This window comes from Magnolia sinica, chromosome 15 (assembly GCF_029962835.1).
Source record: "Magnolia sinica isolate HGM2019 chromosome 15, MsV1, whole genome shotgun sequence".
NCBI classification, from domain to species: Eukaryota; Viridiplantae; Streptophyta; class Magnoliopsida; order Magnoliales; family Magnoliaceae; genus Magnolia; species Magnolia sinica.
In genome coordinates this window covers 12,678,708-12,695,275 of record NC_080587.1, presented here as the reverse complement: position 1 = coordinate 12,695,275, position 16,568 = coordinate 12,678,708, and the positions used below count along the sequence as shown (strand labels likewise).

General features: G+C 41.0%; 1 non-coding gene across 1 annotated transcript; it reads right to left on the bottom strand.

Annotated features, from left to right (window-relative positions):
• Positions 1–972: 972 nt before the first annotated feature.
• Positions 973–1,079, bottom strand: LOC131228275 (small nucleolar RNA R71). Its single transcript, XR_009162786.1, has one exon. It is a non-coding gene; the product is annotated as a small nucleolar RNA R71 (small nucleolar RNA).
• Positions 1,080–16,568: the final 15,489 nt, after the last annotated feature.

The following is a 16,568-nucleotide window of genomic DNA, read 5'->3' as shown; positions in this document are numbered from 1 at the left end:
TAGTTTCCTAATTTATTTTTAGAAATTTTCTACTTGTAGACTTCTGGTTTAAAAACTAACTTTCATATTTTGTAGGCCTTTTAGATAGAAATTTCTAATTCGGTAAGCTTTCTTTCTATTTTCTATTTGTTAGTTCTCTTTTAATAATTTACTTTCTAGATTAGAACTTTCCTAATTTATTTTAGAAATTTTCACTTTCTTTTAGGAGTTCTTTCTTTTAGAAATCAGTTTACTGCTATCTTTCTTTTAAAGGATTTTTCTTCTCTTTTTAGAATCTAACTTATTTTGTTTTATTTTGCAGGTTTTTAACTTAGGGACTCTAATTTGGTAACTTCTTTCCAACCCTCTCTTTCTTTTTAGATTTTCTTTTCTTAGGATTAGATTTTGAATTTGATTGAGGGCTGCGAGTGTTTCATGCCCAAGTGGGCCCGTGACAACACTCGACGTCTCTTGACTGAAGGAGGATTGGTTGAGGGGTTGACTATCCATCGCAGGACTAGACACCACTCGAAATCCCCTGAGTTAATTGAAGTTATGGCTGAAGACCAACCTCCTCTACTTCCACCCAGGGTGGAGGATACCCAAGATGAGAATGAGGTGCATCAGGCACCCCCGCCTCGTACTTTACGAGATTATCTACAACCGGCGGGAGTGAGTACGCCCTCATGCATGATTTTCCCTGAAAACACAGGACAAATGGACATCAAGCCAGGAGTTATCCAACTCCTTCCCAAATTCCATGGACTTGAATCAGAAAGTCCATATTTACATTTGAAAGAGTTCGATGAGATTATAGCTACATTATATTTTCCTAATGTATCTGAGGATACAATCAGGCTGAAACTCTTTCCTTTTTCCTTAAAAGAGAAAGCTAAGACGTGGTTACATTCACTGCGTCCTAGATCCATTGGCACATGGAATGACATGCAGAGGGAATTCATAAAAAAATTCTTCCCACATCATAAAACGATTACCCTCAGAAAAGCAATCATGAACTTTGCCCAAAAGGAAGATGAAACATTCTTCCAATGTTGGGAAAGGTTTAAAGATTTGGTCAGTTCATGCCCACAACACGGATTTGAAACGTGGCGCATTACAAATTTCTTCTACGATGGACTGACATCTTCCATGCCCCAAATGGTCGAGACAATGTGTAATGGAGAGTTGATTAATAAAGAGGTCGACGAGGTATGAGACTACCTCGACAGTCTGGTTGAAAAAATACAATCTTGGGACTATTACCCAAAATCAAACACCACGTCTAGGCCGACTCAATTAAATGAGAAATGTGGATTATATCTCTTGAAAGAAGAGGATGATATCAAGTGTAAAGTGACTACGCTCATAGGGAAAGTTGAGGCCATGGAAGGAAAGAAGGATAAGGTTAATGAAATTGTTTGCGGCATCTGTGATTGCAACATTCATACAATTAAAAATTATCCTACAATACCCGCCTTTCAAGGAGTGTTGAATGAACAAGCTAATGCTGTAAACAACTATTAAAGACCTTTTACTGGACCTAACTCCAATACGTACAATCCTGGTTGGAAAAATCATCCAAACTTTAGTTAGAGGAATGGACAAATGGCTACCCCTCAAGGTTTCTTCAATCAAAATCCAAACCAAGTGAAACCTCAAGAGGAACTAGTTCAAAATTCCATACAAGAGCTGGCTCAGGCAATGTGGGGAATTACAGATTTTATGCAAAAGATAGATTCTCGTATGATGGTTATAGAAAAGGGGATGCTTCCTGTACAACTTCTCCCCAATCCTAAACCGCAGTACGAGATTAATGATCCCAGCTCTTCAAATCAGATGGGGCACACTAAATCCATCACCACTCTTAGGAGTGGAAAGATCATTGATAAAACTCTTCCGGTTAGGCCCGAAAAGCCTCAAGAACCAAAAGAGGACAACAATGATGGATCTAGTGATGCCCCACAAAAATTAGAACTGGAACTTCTAGAGAAGCCAGTTGCTCCGTTCCCCCAACGGTTGGTTGCACCAAAATATCTTTCTAACTCTCAGGATATTTTGGAGGTGTTGAAACAAGTGAAAGTTAACATTCCTCTACTTGATGTCGTGAAACAGATTCCTTCATATGCCAAATTTCTGAAAGACTTATGCACGATCAAAAGACGGGAAAGTATTCAAAAGAAAATCTTCTTGACCGAGAAAGTGAGTGCCATCCTAAAGCAAGACGTGCCACAGAAATTCAAGGATCCCGGTAGCCCAACCATATCATGTGTAATCGGGGACCATCGAATTGATCATGCACTTCTTGACTTAGGAGCGAGCGTCAATTTGATTCCTTACTCGGTATACAAACAGTTAGGTTTGGGTGAATTAAAACCCACCCTAACCACACTACAACTTGCTGATCACTTTGTTCGTGTACCAAGAGGGATAATTAAGGATGTGTTGGTCCAATTTGATAGATTTTACTACCCTGTAGATTTTATCATCCTGGACACAGAACCCATCAATAACATGAGCACTCAAATTCCCGTCATTCTTGGTCGCCCATTCCTTGCCACGTCAAATGCAATTATCAATTGCAGGAATGGTGTCATGACTATGTCTTTTGAAAATTTGACATTGGAGTCAAACATTTTTATCAATTACGGCAGCAACTTAGAGGATGATGACGATTTCCATGACATTAACATGATTGACTCTTTCGTGGAAGATACGACACCTCTGACCTTATCCTCCGACCATCTAGAGACGTGCCTGGCCCACTCCCATGATTTTGATGATGACATGATTAGGGAGACGTGCGCCTTGCTTGATACTGCACCGGTACTTGAAGTTAACCGGTGGAGGCCACAATTTGAAGAATTGCCACAAACCGATGTAGTGCCTCTACCGTCTAACCTCAAGCCGCCGAAGCTTGACCTAAAACCTTTGCCCTCTGATTTGAAATATGCCTATTTAGGTCAAGATGAGACATACCCGGTGGTAATCTCTGCCCACCTGGAGAAAGAACAGGAGAGTATGCTCATATCTACTCTCATTGAGTATAAAGGAGCCCTGGGATGGACGATAGCGGACCTCAAGGGAATCGATCCCTCGATTTGTACTCACCGCATATATCTTGAGGATAATGCAAAAATCGCTCGACAACCACAATGTAGACTAAATCCAAACATGAAGGAAGTGGTTAAGGCCGAGGTTCTTAAACTATTGGACGTGGGTATCATATACCCTATATCTGATAGTCAATGGGTGAGTCCAACTCAAGTGGTCCCTAAGAAGTCCGGAATCACCATCGTAGCCAATGCTAATAATGAACTCGTGCCAACTAGAGTCACTACTGGTTGGAGAATGTGCATTGACTACAGGAAGTTGAATACCGTCACAAGGAAAGACCACTTTCCTTTACCATTCATTGATCAGATCCTGGAAAGGTTAGCTGGTCATTCCTATTACAGTTTCCTTGACGGGTATTCGGGCTACAACCAGATAGAGATAGCCCCTGAAGACTAGGAAAAGACCACATTTACATGTCCCTACGGCACCTTTGCCTACCGAAGGATGCCATTCGGACTATGTAATGCCCCTGCCACCTTTCAGCGATGTATGCTTAGTATCTTTTCTGATATGGTGGGGCAATTTTAGAGGTTTTCATGGACGATTTCTCTGTTTACGGTCCATCTTTCAACGTGATGCTTGGAAAGTCTTAAATGTGTGCTGAAAAGATGTGAAGAAAAGAACTTGGTACTTAATTGGGAGAAGTGTCATTTCATAGTTCAGAAGGGAATTGTCCTTGGGCATATCATCTCATCCAAGGGAATCGAGGTAGATAAGGCAAAAATCGATCTTATCTCTAACCTACCTCCACCCAAGAATATCAGAGACGTGCGATCCTTCTTAAGACATGCAGGATTTTACAGGCGATTCATAAAGGACTTTAGTCTCCTCTCTCGTCCTTTATGTAATCTTCTTCAAAAGGATGCTCCGTACGAGTGGACTGAGCAATGCCAGGAAGCTTTCACCAAGCTTAAGGGCACGTTAACCACTGCACCTATCATGCAGCCACCCGACTGGAGCCTTCCTTTTGAGCTTATGTGCGACGCTTCTGATTATGCTCTTGGAGCGGTTCTAGGCCAGAGAAAAGATAAGAGACCCTACGTCATCCATTACGCGAGTAGGACTTTAAATTCGGCCCAAGTGAACTACTTAACTATGGAAAAAGAACTCTTAGCCGTAGTGTTCGCCTTGGACAAATTTAGGTCCTACCTGATCGGATCTAAGATCATTATCTATACAGATCATGCGGCACTGAAGTATCTTCTTTCTAAGAATGATTCTAAGCCCCGCCTGATACGATGGATCCTTCTACTCCAAGAATTTGATTTGGAAATTAAAGATAAAAAGGGAGTAGAAAACGTTGTGGCCGATCACCTTTCTCGCCTTAATACCTCTGATTCCCTTGAGACGACCCATATCAACGACATGTTCCCTGATGAACAACTGTTCAGAGTCTCTCATTCACCTTGGTTTGCTGATATTGCTAATTATCTTGCTACAGGTGTCATACCGACACAGTGGACTGCGCAAGATAAGAAGAAATTCTTCACCAAGGTACGCAACTTTTTCTAGGACGATCCTTATTTATTTAAATATTGCCCAGAACAAATCCTAAGGAGATGTGTACCAGACGATGAGCATCAGAGTGTCATCTCCTTCTGTCACTCATAGGCCTGTGGTGGTCACTTTTCTGCTAAAAAGACCACGGCCAAGATTCTGCAGTGTGGCTTTTACTGGCCCACTATGTTTAGGGACACTCGTGAGTTTTACAAAGCTTGTGAGCGTTGTCAGAAATTGGGAGCATTGTCCCGTCGAAATATGATGCCCTTGAATCTCATTCTTATCATCGAAGCATTTGACTGCCGGGGCATTGATTTCATGGGACCATTCCCCCAATCATTTAGAAATTTGTACATTTTGCTCACCGTAGATTATGTCACTAAATGGGTCGAAGCAATCCCGTGCCGAAATAATAACTATCGCATGGTCATTAAATTCTTAAAAGAGAACATCCTTTCGCGGTTCGGTACGCCTCGAGCCATTATTAGTGATGGGGGCTCACACTTTTGTAATAGACCATTCGAGAGCTTAATGAAGAAATACGGTATCTCTCATAAGGTGAGCACCCCATACCATCCACAGACAAGTGGACAAGCTGAGATTTCCAATAGGGAGATCAAACATATCCTGGAGAAAACGGTTAACCCTGATCGTAAGGATTGGTCAATCCGATTGACCGATGCCTTATGGGCATACCGTACTGCCTTTAAAACCCCTATTGGAATGTCTCCCTTTAGACTTGTCTATGGGAAAGCTTGTCACTTGCCTGTGGAGCTGGAACATAAAGCGTACTGGGCGATCAAAAATCTTAATTTCAATCTGGACAACGCTGGCTCGCTACGCAAACTTCAATTGAATGAACTTGAGGAAATCCGGAATGATGCATATGATAATTCGAGAATTTACAAGGACAAGATGAAAGCATTTCATGACCAACACATTTTGCGAAAATCATTCACGCCTGGTCAGAAGGTCCTTTTGTACAATTCTCGATTACATCTCTTTTCGAATAAGCTTCGATCTCGTTGGACCGGCCCTTATATTGTTGTTACTATTTTTCCTCATGGGGCCATTGAGATAAGAGATCCCGACAATGGCAAGGAGTTTAAAGTCAATGGCCATCGATTGAAACCATTTGTCAAGAAATTTGATTCAGAGGACATGTCCATGCCTCTCGATTCTGTTTACCAGGATTGATCTCCTAGTCGATGGAGGTATAGGTATGTTTATCGCTTTCATAGGACTAGGGTAATTTCTTTTATTGGTAGAAGACGGTAAACTTAGTGCTCCTGGGAGGCAACCCAGCTCTTCATTTCATTTCGTTTTTATCATTAGTTAGTTCAATGTTTGTGGGTAACATTACTGCAAACCCTCACGAGACTACAACTAGTCCACTAGGGGCAACCTAGGGGTTTAAAGGCTTGTTGCATATGCTAAATGCAATCGAGAGCACCTACGAAAGTGGTATAGGTAGGATTTTATTTTTGTTATTTTTGTGTTGCCTTCTCTCCCGTGCTGACCGACGCCCATGCTGTGATCTCTTGGAAAGTGTCTCTCGATTCATCATCCAAGTACTATCTTCCCATCACTTCATATTTACTTTTCGTTGTCCCAAGTGCATTGCATGCTCATATCTTTTACATTGATGACAATGTAGATTTTAAGTTAGGGGTGGGAGATTAGATGACCTAATCAGCATTTTCTTGGTAACATTTTCTTGGTCTTGAACAAAAATTGTGGAAATTTTTTAAAAATTTGTTTAGGATGAATTCGAAGTGATTTTGACGGCCATCTAGGGCACTTAGAATTTCAAGATACGTGATGTTGGTACTTTATGACTCTTGGATTCAGTTATCTATTAGATTTCACAGTTAAATTTAAATTGTTAGTCCATGGTTAGAGGTTTTAAACATTGAGTGAGTCATGATTTCACATGTCACATTTCTCTTACATATTAAGATTTCAGTTTGATACTGAAGGGTTAATTTGGTGATCAGTAAGCATGGAAGGAACCATCTTGAAAAATTGCTCATCATGATCAATTGAAAGGAAAAGATACCGTTGAAAGAGGTTAGGCAAGGACTCTTCACTATAGGTTTGCTCCCTATACGTGTGGATTTCATTCCCTATGGATAATACATAAAAAGGTTTGAGTACGCAGTCTTCACCATAGGTTTGCTCCCTATAGGTGAGGATTTGTTTCGATATTACTCTTAATGAAAAAAATTAAAAAAAAATTAAAAAAAAAAAATCGAAAGCTGAAGGAATGAAAAGATGATCTTCGAGGCAAGTTTTAGTTATCATGGACTCTCTTGCTGGTTACCAATGATATCCTGAAACAGAGAGTTGCGTATTAATGCTGAAAGCCGAGATTACACTATACACCTGTGGAACTCAGTGTTTAGGATTGTTCTAATTGAGGGACTAATACTTTGAAATTGATTATGAAATTTACCGTGTGTTTGAGTCTAGGAGAGAGTAAGGCCCAACATTCATGCAACGTAACAGTCTCATATCTGAATTATTTTGCAAAAGTCACTCGAGTTCATACGAATTGTCCTGGAATTCTCAACTTATTTTTGCATATTTTGCTCGGGACTAGCAAGATACTGGTTGGGGGTTGTGTTAGGGGTCAAATATTGCATATCAGACCCAGTTATTACCTGAATTATAAACATGATACTGTTTTAATGGGCTATTTTAATCGTGTTTGTGATGCAAGGAGAATTGATGAGCATGGATTGAAAAGGATATTAGAGGTATAGATTTGACGCTCTGGCTTCACCAAGGCATTGGACGGGACTCCATGGGACCAAGATTGAGAATTTACACACCGTAGATCGTGAGAAATTCCACCACTCACTTCAAACAGGCCTGAAAGACATCCATAATGCAAGATCACGGGGTTCCCACTATCTGATTGGCTCCAAACTTTATATGAGGCCTGATGATCATGAATTAATCGTACACGTCGATTTTCATCCATTGGATCCTTGTGGAAGTGGCTCAACGGATAGATCAGCCCATAAATCATTGATTTTGTTCACACTTGAGATCTAGATATTCTTCAAACTAGACCTAGACAGCTTAAATAAGATGAGAAAAGGAATGGACAGATCGGATCTTCCACAAGCATCACACTGAGTCCCACCTTGAATGACATGTGCAAGTGCACATGTGCACTAGCAGTGCACTGAACCAATTCAAGTGGTCATATGACCTTTAACTGATTGAATCCAAGTAGAAAACGGAGATTTTCATTTTTCCTATTTTCACGCTCTGCGAAACGCTCGAACAGAGTATCGTGGTTGGAGTTTGTGGACCACGATCGTGATCTTCATGATCGATCTGGACCGTCCACTGGAATCGGACGAACGTGCTGCCTTAGACCATGAAAACCGTGCCAGGGATGAAACCGGAGATCGCGCTCACCATGTTGAACGTCTGATGATCGCCGCATGATCAATCAGGTGGACCATATCAAAATCACTCAAAAAACCAGTCATTCCCACCCGAAATCTCTTCAAGAAGCTAATGGATGGAGTGAATTTTCTCGTCGACGCTGAACAGGGACCCACCAATCATCACAGCGCAAGTTGTTTGCGCAGGCTGTGCGTCCGTGAAAACCGGCGCTGAGGGGCCGTTCTGTGATCAAGAGGACGTCCGAATCCATGATCTGGACCGTTCACAGGCTGAAACGGGTATCCATAAGCACAGCCAAGAGGTCGGTTTTGATGAAGCTGGACGGCGAGCCTCCCGAACTGAGGCCAAACGCAAGTCCTTTTTCGTTTCTTTTGTTACGCACGCTTTTCACCGACTCCAGTAACCCTGATGCACTTCCAGCCGACCTCACCACTATTATAAAGAAGAGAAAGAGAGAGAGAGGGGTGTAATTTTGCAGGATCTTGGCTGCTAGAACGTGAGAGAGAGAAAGAGACAATAGTGCTGTTTTCCTCTTTTCCTTTATATTTCTTTCTATTTACTTTGTTTAAAAGGTTCAGCCCATTCATGTGTGGCTAAACCTCTTAGCTAGGGCTAAGAGGTGAAGCCTGTAGCGAGATGGGAGATACTATTTCATGCTTTTAATTTAAATTTCTGAACTGAATTTGATTTTAGTTGATTATTAAAGGAATATTTTCTTAGTCTTTAATGGTCTGTTGTGACTGAAATTACAATGGGTTTGCAATGGCTTTGAATATTTCTTTTTCCCTTTTGATGTTTATGACGTCAGGAAGCCCTGTTGTTCACCATCGTCTCCTGGGCATGGTTGGATGATGGTACCCTTCCTAACTTTCATGCACTGTTGATTGGTTGGTAATTAGTTTAATCTTGTTGTTTGCTTTGTCTCCTGGGCATGGTTAGATGATGGAATCCATTCTAATTCATATACCTTTCATCTTGTGAAGACTAGATCAAGTAAGTTCAGTTTGATTTCCATGATTCTTGATGCAGGCATAAGATCTCCCTGATCTCTACAAGTGGATCCTCTGAATCCCTAGTTTCCTTCCTCTGAATTTCTTAAGTTTTAGATTAATCTCTCACCATTATTCATCATTTTATATTGGATTTAGATTTCATCTTAAGCTAGTTCTATTTCTACCTAATTTCAGATAACGTACAAGTATCAGTCCCTTGGGATTCGACCTCGGTCTCACCGAGTTTATTACTACATCACAACCCTATACTTGGGGAGTGAACACTAACCTAGGTTTTTCTAAAATGAATTGCATGAATCTTATATAGTTGTCGGTGTTTATATGTGCTCCACCACCCGTGGTTGTTATATGACGTAACCCCGATTTTCGTAGAGCACTCTACCAGTGGCAAACCGTAAGGCTACACTAGATGATTCAAGTTCTAGCGATGAGGACCTTAATGAGAATTTTGCCCAACGACCAATCCATGGAGGCGAGAAGATTTTCTTGATTGGCTAGCCGAAGTAGAGAGATATTTTGATTATATGGACGTATCAGATCATAAAAAGATAAAATTTGTAGTATTTAAATTAAAATATGGTGCTTCCGCATGGTAGGAACAATTACAACTCTCACGAGCCCGTCATAACAAGGCGTCCATCTCATCATGGCCACGGATGAGGCGTCTTCTTCGATCACGATTTCTCTCCAGTGATTATGAGCAGATATTATTCCAGCAATATCAAAATTACCGACAAGGAAATCAAACTGTCAGAGATTACACTGAAGAATTTCAGCGGTTGGCTACATGAAACGATCTGTCAGAATCTGAGTCACAGAAGGTAGCATGATTTATAGGTGGGTTGCGACCGACAATTCAGGACCGAGTTCAGATGTACCCAGTTGGGACTTCGGATGAAGCAGTTCAATTAGCGGGTAGGGCAGAAACACAACTCGCAAGAGCTCCTACTCATCTATATCCTTTAACTCGATCCCCATGATGGGTCCCACGCAGGATCCAGTACTGGCATGAGGAAAAGATCCAGTAGGAGAACATCTTCAACCTCCTATAATCGCAAACTGTGATACAGGGAGCGGCTCATCCAGACCCCAACATGCAGCACCCACAACAGCGGACCCGAGTAGGATTCCAAATCCTTATGCTCGGCCAAGGTCGAACAATTGTTACTACTGTGGCCAACTAGGCCACTTATCAAACACTTGTCCTCAATATGCCACAGCACACTTGATTATAAACGAAGGGGGCACTGAAGATGAGGCCGCAAAAAAAGAACATAACTTTGATGAACATGAACAAACCACTAAAGAAATAGCAAGTGGGGATGAAGTGACGGGCGAGGATCATGGCGAATTCTTAGTTGTGAGGCGACTATTGTATGCCCTACAAAAGGAATTACATCCACAACGATACAATATATTTTGGTACTTGGTGCACTGTCAATAAAAAGGTCTGTGATGTGATCATAGACAGTGGTAGTAGCGAGAACATCATCTCAAGAGTGATGGTGGACAAGTTGCAGCTATCAACGATGAAACATCATTTCCCGTATTTAATTGGCTGGATAAAAAAAGGTGAATGAGACCAAGGTAACTGAACAATGTACTATCTCGTTTTCAATTGGCAAAAATTATAAGGATCAAATACTTTGTGACGTGGTCGATATGGATGCTTGTCATATGTTACTCGGTCGACCCTGGCAGTCGGACCATGATACGACCCATCGGGGATGAGATAATGTCTACGTATTCATCAAGGATAGTCGAAAAATAATCCTTACCCCTATGACACTAGAGAACCACCATGAAACCTCTAAAGTGGAGGGGAGTTTCCTCTTGACCATTCAGAATTTTATAAAGGAATTCAAGGAAACCGGCAAGGTATACGCTGTAGTGGTGAAGGGCGAGGAAGAGGAACCCTCAAACATCCTTCCAAGTTTAAGACTGTTGCTAAACGAATTCAAAAAAGTCTGGCCTGAGGATTTACTTGATGGATTACCCCCCATGAGGGACATCCAACATCATATAGACCTCGTCCCTGGGGCTAGCCTGCCCAACCACCCTCATTATCGGATGAGTTTGAAGGAGTGTGAGATACTTCAGGGGCAAGTGGAGGAATTAATCCGAAGGGTCTCTTCAGAGAGAGCATGAGCCCATGTGCCGTACCAGCATTATTAACGCCAAAAAAAAGAGGAAGCTGGCGCATGTGTGTCGACAGCCGGACAATCAACAAAATTACCATCAAATATCGGTTCCTAATACCACGGTTGGACAACATGCTCGATATGCTAGAAGGGGCCAATGTGTTCTCTAAACTAGATCTAAGGAGTGGGTATCATCAGACTCGTATCCGACCCGGTGATGAGTGAAAAACGGCATTCAAGACCAAGAAAGGGTTATATGAGTGGCTGGTCATGCCCTTCGGCCTATCGAACCACCAAGTACTTTTATGCGTTTGATGAATCAAGTTCTAAAATCGTTCACTGGCCGATTTGTGGTAGTATATTTTAATGACATATTGATATATAGCCAAAATAAAGCGAAGCACAGAAAACATCTCAGGCAGGTGCTGCAGGTCCTACAAATTAACAAGTTGTACCTCAACTTGAAGAAGTGTAGTTTTTTAACTGACAGCCTGTTGTTTCTAAGATTTGTTGTAACGTCCACAGGCATTCGTGTGGACGATGAAAAGGTGCGAGCTATTAGGGAATGGCCGATCCCGACAAACATTCATGAGGTGAGGAGTTTTTACGGGTTGGCGACTTTCTATCGTCGATTTGTGCAAGATTTTAGCACCATAGTCGCGCCTATAACAGATTGCATGAAAAAAGGATCGTTCCAGTGGACCGATAAAGCTGACAAGAGCTTTCATGAGATCAAGCATTGTTTGTCTACAACACCGATCTTGGTGCTTCCTAATTTCAATAAATTGTTTGAGGTTGAGTGTGACGCTTCATACGTCGAAATTGGAGGAATATTATCACAAGAAGGTAAGTCGGTAGCCTTCTACAGCGAGAAGCTCAGCGAAGCTCGAAAGAAGTGGTTGACTTATGAGCTTGAGTTGTATGCAGTTGTTCAGGGTTTGCGACATTGGCGATGTTATCTGATTGAAAGAGAGTTTGTTCTGTACACTGACCATCAAACATTAAAGTTTATTAATAGTCAGACTAACGTAAATCGTGTGCATGGTAAATAGGTTGTATTTTTACAAGAATTCATATTCGTTCTGAAGCAAAGTTAGGGCAGCAGAACAAGGTGGCTAATGCACTTAATTGTCTTGCATCACTACTTGTTACGATGAGCAACAAAGTGGTCGGCTTCGACTATCTCAAGGAGCTATATGCCGAGGGTGAGGACTTCAAAGATTTTTGAATGAAGTGCCAAGAAGGTCACCCTAGTGACCTTCATATAAAGGACGATTTTCTCTTCAAAGGGAATCGATTGTGCATCCTCTAAAGTTCTCTGAGGGAGTAGATTATTCAAGAGCTATATGGAGGTGGCCCCAATAGACACCTTGGGTGAGACAAGGCGCGAGCTTTTGTGGAAGAGCGGTATTACTGGCCACAATTAGTACGTGATGTGAGAAAAGCCGTACAACGTTATCATGTTTGTCGGACCTCCAAGGGGCAATCTCAGAATACGGGCTCTACACCCCGTTACCTATGCCTGATGGTCCTTGGGAGGATTTATTAATGGACTTCGTGCTTGGTCTCCCACAAACACAACGTGGCATGGATTTGGTGTTCGTGGTAGTAAATCGTTTCTCTAAGAGGACGCACTTTATCACATGCAAGAAGACCCTCGATGTAACACACGTGACGAATCTATTCTTCAGGGAGGTCGTACGGCTACACGGGTCCACAAGACCATTACTTCTAATTGTAACACGAAGTTCATTAGCCACTTTTGGTGGACTTTGTGGACTCGATTTGATACGTGATTTCAATTCAGCAGTGCTTACTACCCACAGACTGATGGGCAGACCGAAGTTACGAATTGCACGTTGAGAAACCTCCTTCGCTGTATTTTAGGAGAAAAATCAAAGCAGTGAAATTTGGCCTTATCTCTAGCAAAGTTCACATTCAACAACATGGTGAATCGCTCGACAAAGAAATCACCTTTTCAGATTCTCTACAGACGAGTGTCTCGCCACACACTTGACTTGGTCCCTCCACCCAAGCACCCAGGCACAAGCATTGTAGCAGATCATATGGTAGACAAGATCATGGGCATCCATGCGGAAGTACAGACCAAGCTACATACCTCGAACGAAAAGTACAAGGAACAAGCGGACAAGCACCGATGACGAAAAGTGTTCGAGGTGGGTGACTGCATTATGGTCCATCTGCGCAAAGAGAGATTTTCGACCAGGACGTACAATAAGTTGAAAAATAAGAAGATTGGACCTGTCACAATTATTCGAAAGATCAATGACAACGCTTATGTTGTTGATCTTCCAGATGACATGGCGATCTTACGGACTTTCAACATCGCGGACCTGACCGAGTATCATGAACTAGAGATGGATGAGAACTCGAGGACGAGTTCTTTTAACGTGGAGGGGACTGATGTAGAGCGGGTCACGGATAGTTTCATGGCTAAGATGGATCAGAAAAGGCCCGGTCGACGACAGAAGTGATCCGAATTGTCAGACCTTATATCGGGCGTATCTCATAATCTGGAATGAGTTATCAGGCGTAAAATATATGATTTTGGGGTAGAACGAGCTACTTTAGCCAACCAACCCTGCTATGCCAGGTTATACAGCCCACATTTGTGAAATACTCCTGGATCGATGGTCGTTTCCCTGTTTTAATTTCGTTTTTACTATAAATAGTAAGTAAAAGTTTGATTATAACTCTTCATCTGTCGGGCTTTAGGAGTTGCGCCCAATGTGAAAAGAGCTTAGAATAATTAGGAGAACGGTTTGGTGAAGCCAAATAGGACACTTACTATTTTTGGCCGAAAACCTTGTGCACTAGTAGACATCACAACTGCCTATAAATAGTAAGTTTACTATTTATATTAAGTAGCAGATTCTAGAAGTTTTAGTTGTAGTTTGATTCTGATTTCTTTCCCATTGCTTAGTACCCCTATTTAAAGGGTGGTGAACTCATTTTTATTAATTAAATTTTAAATTTATTAGAATTTATTTCTATTTTTTATTTTCTTTCCTCGTGGATTCAAGAAGTCTCTGTGAGGAGTCCAGAGAAGCTCCGTGAATTCGGAGTAGTTATCCTCATCACATTCATCCTTGCGTTAGCCTAACCCCTAATACCACATGGAATGCATGTGTAGGATTTGAGATATTCACTGGATGACAACTTTAACGCATGTCATATCTAGATAATTATGTTGGCCCACCCATTAAGTGAGTAACATATGTACATTGAATATAGACAAATAATCTCTCTGACTGTCTATTTTCCATAGATGTATTTATCTTACTTGATTACCTATGTATTCCCACAATAGATGTTCCCAATTCAATGATACAGATTGCATGTTGACGCTACCAATAGCTTGTAGCCATTGGATGGTGCCTACGGACTTCACTAAGATGTATATGATTTATCCATGTTGTCCATCCATATTTTATATCATCTTAGGGCTATGAATACTTAGGAAAACTTTCCCCAAGCTGCCCACTAGGCATCTAAGTTTGACCGTCTGATGGTTGCATGAGTTGAAAAATGCATATGTATGCATGAGGAGGGGTGATACCTAACAAGTCACGGAGCATATATCTTTCGTAAACCTAGAATATTGTATGTTCAGTTGATACAGATGATAGTATATGAACGTCAAAATCTAAAGTCTATCCAAATCTAGTGAAACTCCTAACTAAGACCTTCATACATGAACCTCACAGAGGGGTTAATAAGAGAGTTTAATGATTTTAGGTACTTGATTGATACATGTAATAATGTATAAAGACCCATATCCGAACTCTATCTAGATCCAGCAGAACCCATAACTAAGACCTCTATACCCGAACCTCGCGGAGGGGTTGAGAAGAAAAGCTAATAATTATACTTATCCCATTTGTAACCCCTCATGTAAGATGTTTATATCCTCAAACGTTGGACCTAGGGGGTTGCATTTGGTTTAAAATAACCTAATATGATTTTAGGTTCATAAGATTAACAGAATGACTCAACTGAGTACTATTTTAAAGTCACCACTAGTCAGAAAATGGCTTCATAATCCACGGTTGGATAGAATCCATGAAATTTCCTAGAGATATGGAAAAGTAAAGAATTCCTAACTCGAGTAACCCTATTTTGATTAGGGCTATGAATTTTGAATAAGGGCCTCAATTACACAAAAGAAAAAAAAAAAAAAAAGAGGTTAGGCAGCCTTTTATTGCTTGCGTAAAACACGATATCTACTTTACAATATTGTATGCTTTCAAAGGGGATTTAAATAACTTCTAGTAAAATACTAAGCTTTATATGTCTAAATTACAAAAGATAAATTAAAAATGAAATGATAATGGTATAAAAGAAAATTAATTTTTGATAGAAGTACAAAAAAGAAAAAGAACATAAAATTTTCAGTTACTCCTTCAAGTCATATATTCTATTACAGAAGATCCTCAAGAGGGGCAACTGTAGAACATACTTTACATGATGTCAGACAGTGCCTACTACCTCGAGTGTTCAAAGCAGTGAGGTTGAAATATACAAACTGAAAAAAGATATATTGAGAATACAACATTGGCTCTAAAGTTGAAATAAAATAAAAGAGATTGAAAGAACATAAGAGATGGAGGGAATAGACAGAAAGCCGAGCTTCAGCTTGTGGATGATAGAGGTTAGCGGCAAAAGCTTTGCCTTTGTCTCTCACTTTCTTTTGTCTCTCTATTGCAACTCTCTCTCTCTCTCTCTCTCTCTCTCTCTCTAGACCCCCTCGTCAGACTCACTCTTTATTCCTGAGGGCTCTCTTTTGAGGGTGAAACCCTCTTTTATAGGCGTTTAAGGCAGGGACACGTAAGGCTAAATTGTTATACCTGTATTACGGAATCGACGGATAGTCTATACATCAACAATAGAAATTCAAAACCATAATCTAAAAGCGTACTTGATTGGGAAGACATTCCGCCGACATGAATCTTGATCTTCCGCACCTTACACCTTTAGGAGAACATTTAATGGGACTAGGTTTTATCTATTGTGTTGGTAAGGGGACTAAGACGTCTATATATAGGAAAGAGGGCTAGAAGCTTACCCATCACACTTCTCCCTCTAAAGTCTCCACACCGTAAGTTTCCATATCTGGCTTAATAATCGAGTATAGAGACCGCGGTTCAAGCATCCTGCCCCAAACTTATTTACAATGATCACAACTATAGTGGGGCCCACTAAATTTCTTAATTTGAATAATCCAACGGTCAGATCTGATGATCATGTGTGGCGCACCTGATAGGAGTCTTACGTAAATGAGTAAGATGGAGTAGGTTCGGTTCTCTCGAGCCTTGAGCCTTGGCATCAATGTCAGGCTTGGGCAAGCCAAAGCATATCATAAATTAGAGTAAATCAG